This window comes from Trachurus japonicus, chromosome 11, assembly GCF_045865225.1.
Source record: "Trachurus japonicus isolate A0001 chromosome 11, Traja_1.0".
Lineage (NCBI taxonomy): Eukaryota > Metazoa > Chordata > Actinopteri > Carangiformes > Carangidae > Trachurus > Trachurus japonicus.
This window is the reverse complement of record NC_140917.1, coordinates 11,099,509-11,105,508: the sequence shown is the minus strand read 5'-3', so window position 1 is coordinate 11,105,508 and position 6,000 is coordinate 11,099,509. Positions and strand designations below refer to the sequence as shown.

General features: G+C 46.0%; 1 pseudogene across 1 annotated transcript in view; it reads right to left on the bottom strand.

The window, feature by feature from the left end:
* Positions 1 to 3,607: 3,607 nt before the first annotated feature.
* Positions 3,608 to 6,000, bottom strand: part of LOC146978260 (glutamate receptor ionotropic, kainate 5-like) — a 206,216-nt pseudogene continuing 203,823 nt past the window's right edge. Inside the window, exon 20 of the transcript XR_015037067.1 lies at positions 3,608 to 4,645. The product of XR_015037067.1 is annotated as a glutamate receptor ionotropic, kainate 5-like (transcript). The remainder of the gene's footprint in view (positions 4,646 to 6,000) is intronic.

The window sequence follows — 6,000 nt, the reverse complement described above, 5'->3', positions numbered from 1 at the left end:
TTTTCTCACCTTTAACATTACAACCTGTGTGATAAACTTTAGCTTCAATCAAAATTTGAAGTTTGTCCCTCTGGGCTCACCGTTCAGCACAACAAACCTGTACATACCTGTGGACTCATCTCGGTTTGCACTCAGTGACCTCCATACGTCTTGTTCCCACAGAACTGCAGATCCTATGTTGCAGCTGGATAGTAGCCAGCTACAGTAGCATGTTAGCTCATTACCCTGCGGATAGAGACAGTAACTGCTGATTCCTTCAGATTTTTATTACTCACCTTTTGCTTTATACAATGTGCTTTTTGTCTCTGTACAGGTTAAAACGTAAAACCCTTGCTGGAACTACTGACTATGGAAGCCCTAAGCAGCCATATGTTCAAACATTTTAATATATTTTTCAAGAAATCTAAAGAAAAAGCTATTCTGAAGGAAACATAAGTGTATAGTGATGTCAGATGGGCATAATATGATGACTGTGACTGTGAGATGGCATTCAGCATACTGCCGTCTACCGTGTGACAGAAATCTCAGGCCCATCTTTAATTAATTATGAAAAACAGAAGGAGTGAAATCTATGAATACAGTATATGACCCCTTAAGGCAGTGGTTCCCAACCTTTTTTGGCTCGTGACCTCATTTTGACATTACAGATTTCTGGCGACCCAAGCAAGCCATCAATCAAGATGCGCCAGCTCAGATATTTTTATTTGAACTATATTCGAGAAAGTGAAAGTATATATAATACAGTTTTTTAAGATTGTGTGTGGTGTTTTTAATCATAATTTAAAAATGAATAATAAGTAGTTAAAAAAAAAAATGTAATCAATTACTAAACGTTTCAGGCGACCCCATTCAAATAACAGGCGACCCCACGTAGGGTCCCGACCCCAAGGTTGAAAAACACTGCCTTAAGGCTTCCGTACAGTTTCCGGTTCAGATTTTGGTTAAAATAAAAACATGACGCTGTTTTTGGTACATGGAGTGTTTTTTTTTTTCATCTTTTGTAGTTTTTTTATTCCAAACGTGTGTCTATATATTGAACATCAGAGGGCCGCTCCCCTCCTACAGTCACCCCACATGTCAATATCAATAATAATAATAATAATAATAATGATAACAACAGAATCATCAGAATAATAATCATCTGTGGTCTCCGTCCTGCTGATCAGCTGAGCACTGCTGGTACAAATCTGAGAGGAGGAGCAGGAAAAACATCAACAGCTGACGACATGATGAAACGCACAACAGGATTCACACGCTCTCTCTTTCACACACACTCTCGCACACATACACTGAAATCACCCATTTAAAGTCACATTTAACATTCCTGTGCGTTTTTTTTTTTCTTCTTTTTTTTAAATCATGTTCATAAACAACTTTGTCGTCTCGGCTGCTGCTGAATCAGTTTCTAAACAGTTTCTATGCAAGAAGATGGAAAAGAAATCAATAAAACAAACAAACTACAGGCACTGCGCTTCAACAAAACAAGTGTATCATTGAAAAAAAAAAGTGTAGGAGTTGATTAATATTTGGCTCCTTTGTGTTTGTACATTGCAACCAGGCGACTGTAAAGCAATTACACGTGGGATTGACAATCAATATCAGCACTTATGTCGTGTAATCAGTCGATGTGATGTCTTGATGTGTGTGTGTGTGTGTCTCTGTGTGTGTGTGCGTATGGATCTGGGAGATTGCCAGCACTTGAAAGTGGTGAATGAATCATCATTACATCAACTAAAAGACTCAAGGTTCTTGTGAAAAAGAAAAAGAAAAAGAAAAAGAAAAGTAAAGAAAACCAGCAATAATCAGGTCGGACACAGGAAGGAAATTACAATCACAATTTCATTTTTTTTTTCTTTTCCAGTTTGGCCTCCAATGTTTACGTATATATGTGTGTGTGTGTGTGTGTGTGTGTGTGTGTGTGTGTGTGTGTGCGTGTGTTTGCATGTCTCAGCTCCACTGAATCACTTCATCAAAACAGCCTCAATACTCACCTGAAATATACAAACTCTACTAAAGGTAATTCTTCTTTTAGGGACTGTATGAAAATTACTGGATTTAGAGGAGAAGCCAAAGCTTTATGTTTCATTATTTATATTAAAAAAACAACCTCCCCAAATCTGAAAATAATATTTATATGAATGTATTTGTGCAGTTATTTCTACACTGATGCGTAATTCATAACATAACCCTTTTAATTAGTGAACTTCACTTTAAAGACACAAAAGGCATAAAACAAGTGACCAATCAAGTCAACTTATGGGGACTGTGGGGGGCGGGGCTAAATACACCTGAAACCTTGTAAGAGTAACACGGCCGCTAACGCTGTGTCAGCCACTGCCAGTTACAAGCTAATAATGGTATGATCCAGGTTTTCTCAATAAGGAATGCAAATATAGATTTCTGTGTCGAAAAACCTTGACAAACAAAAAATATAAATAATATAATAACAGATTATAAAACATGACAAGAGAGGAACTTTTTACCCTCACAAACCTGGCCAGGAAAAGTAAATAAAACATTAATTTTCCATAATATAGTCAAAAGAGCTTCCTCTCCATTATAATTTTCATACAATCCCTATGGTCAGCGTCTGTGACAGTTTTTCAAATCTGAAACTGTAGTGTGTTATTATCAATTAGTTGGACTGGGTATGGCTGCCAGATTTTTGTCTGAGTTTGGGGTAACTCTAATTGCCAACAGCTGTGCCAGCTTTGGGGCGGAAGCAGCCGGTGCTTGACCAGCACTTTAGCTGTTCTGTTTGTGGCACAACTTTGGAAATGATACTGATTCAGAGTCAGACATAACTGGCTACACAGGATTTTTAGGACTTTTACTTTGAAAAAGCAAAAGCAGTAGATCCTTCCTGGCTCTTTGGCGGCAGTGTACAGTTTGCTCTGTTCAAAAACCTTTAAAAGAACAGCTCAGCAAAACAGAGAGAGAGATATTTCAAATGGGCATTATTAGTGTCATGTCAGGATGTTGTTAGCCTAGCTTAGCATAAAGACCAGGGGGCAGAGCGGAAGAGACAGGAGCCTGTCCCTCGTCCACAGGTCAAAAACACATGCTGATCATCCTGTATTTGGTGAACGGGACGCTACATGTAAAAGAAGAGTTACCCCAGCTCAGCTTGGTACACTTGTGGTGAGTCTGTTCTTCACAGCAGGAGTCTGTAGGAGACAGCGACAGCGTTAAGAGCTACATCCTCCACAGACGTCCACATGATTGACAGATGACCATGAAAACTGTACAGCTGCTCTGCTACTCTGTGTGTGTGTGGAGTGTGTGTATGTGTGTGTAAGTGTACGTGTGTCCCTCTGTACAAACACCTGGTCCAGTATTCAAACAGTAAAACTTGAGAGTCTGTGTTTCCTCCTCTTGCTCTGCAACCGAGCGTGACGGCGGCCTGAGGCAGGAGGTGGAGGACTCAGAGCGGGCGCCGTGCACTTCCTGTTTGTCCGTCCTCGGCAGCCTTGCGATCAAAAAAAGCTGCAAACCTGCCTCAGCTGGTTTCATCCAAATCGTCAACATGTGTCTCACTCCTCCTGCGAACAGATGGGAGTGGTTCGATCCGTCCGCCCCTGTGTGGGGGAAGTTTCTGGTATACGACCCTCTGAGCCAAAATGGCGTTGTTTGAGTGAAAGACCCCAAAAATGGGTCAAAATGGTTCCTCCCCTCCTCCACCCCACCCCCCCCCTCGCTGACAGGCCCGTTTGGACCGATCCAGCTGTGTCATCGGGGTGTAAAGTTCACTGACCCTTCTGAAAAGCGTTCCCTCGGCTCAGTCGTGCCCCCCGTGTAGGTCCGTTGGCGGGTGTGTGGGCGTCTTGGCGGGGGGCAGCGGTCTGGGCGGAGGAGCCGGTTTGGTTTTGCCCCACTGAGGGCTCACCGCCGGCCCACCACCGCCGCCGCCGCCACCGCCACCGCCACCGCCTCCCCCTCCCCCTCCCCCGTCGCTGTCAGCTCTGTCCGTCGACAGCGGGGGCGGCGGCGGCGGGAGGCGGGGCAGCGACATGGAGCCGTGGTGGTAGTGGAGGTGATGCAGGTTGTGGCGGTGGGGGTGGTGGTGGTGGTGGTGGTGACCCGGCGTCACCGCCAGGGGGGGGATCCGGGTGCAGGAGGAGGTGGAGGAGGACGAGGAGGGGGGCGGGGGCGGCGGGGGCGTGAGCGTGGCCGGCCGCAGGCTCTGGATCCGCCGGCACTCCTGGCAGATCCGCACGTGGCTGCAGCTCTGCAGGAAGCTGCGCGGCGGGGCGGGCGGAGCCACCAGCGTCGCCGTAGGAGGAGGGGGAGGGGGAGGCGTGCTGCTGCTGGCGGTGACGTTGGCGCCCAGCGGGTCCTCCAGGAGCCTCTGCGGCCCCGGGCCCAAATCGGGGGGGCCTCCTGCCATGCCGCCGCCGCCGCCGCCTCCTCCCAGCCCGGCCAGCCCGCCCGTCAGCGGGCCGGAGCCGCTGTACAGTTTGCCGTTGCTGAGACGCATCTCGCGGACCAGGCGGATGGGGCGGGGCGCCGCCAGAGCGAGGCGGGATGGGTGGCGCAGGACTCCGCCCCCGGCGCTGCTCAGAGGCCGGCGACGACGAGAGCGGGAGCTTTTCTTACAGGAGACGGCGTTACGAAACTCGGTCAACATCTCCTGACAGACGGACACCTGAGAGAGAGAGAGAGAGAAAGAGAGAGACTACATCTTATTATTATTGTCAACATAATATTTGAAGGGATAGTTCAACATTTTGGCAAATTAGCCCACTGCCATAATCCCTATAGTTTTAGCAGTAGGTTTGTTACCTTTAATTGTCGGTGCAAGCTATTTTTAGAACGGCGGAGCAGAGCCGTGAGCTGCTCAGAGCTACGCTACGGAGGCTAATGGGATTTCTTGGTTTCCCTCATCAAACAGACAAGTTGTGACCTGCACATTCACCACGCTATGAGATAATAATGGAATGTTACGAAACGGAGCCGTTTTCGAGGCAAATGCAGAGACTGCTTGCTGAAAAACTGTCCCTGAAGGCAACGTGCATCAGCTGTTTTGCATAAATTTACCTCTAAAACAACTCTGTCTCGTATCGTTCTGTTATCATCTCATAGTGTGGTGAATGTGCACCTCACAACTTGTCCACCAGAGCGTTTTGGAGTTGTTGGATTGTGTATTTGATGAGTTTGATTAGGGAAACCAAGAAATCCCATTAGCCTCTGTAGCGTAGCTCTGAGCAGCTCGCGGCTCTGCTCCGCCATACTAAGAATAGCTTGCGCCGACAATTAAAGGTAACGAAGCTACTGCTATGACTATGGTGACTATGGCAAATGGTCAATGGTCAATTATGGTCAATTTGCCAAAAATGTTGAACTATCCCTTTAAATCAAATTTTCTGACATGTTGCTGTAAATGACACGTAGTTCTTTCTTTTGTCCTTGATTTGAAAAAATCTGTATCTGGATTAATGATGGTGATAAAGCTGAGAGAAAAAATGTGAGTCTGTGTGTGTGTTCATATATGATGAGTGTGTGTGTGTGTGTGAGGAAGATGTGTGTGCGCTCGCCGCTCACACATCAACACATTATGCTCCGGGTGTTTTTATCTGAGCCAGTGTTAATGCTCTGCAGCTTCTTGCCTCAAACCAATGTTATCTGTAAATATGGCTTTGTGTGTAATTGTGTGTGTGTGTGTGTGTGTGTGTGTGTGTGTGTGTGTGTGTGTAATTGTGTGCGTGTCTGTGTGTGCCTGCCCTATAATCTGTACTATAAAAAAACAGCTGTGGCAGAAAGTCAAATAAATGACAGATAAAATAAAGAGCGAATGAAAGTCAGAAACAAACTGCATCTGCAGAGGACGAATGAAGGAACAACAGACTGACGGCTGGAATACAGATAGATAGAGAGGGAGAGTGAGAAAGAGAGAGAGAAACGTCCCTGATTCCTGTTTCCTGAATGCAAATTCTTTTCTCTGCTCTGATGTGTCTTTCAGGTTCATATCAAGTTTCACTTACAGGCCACACTGCAGATTTT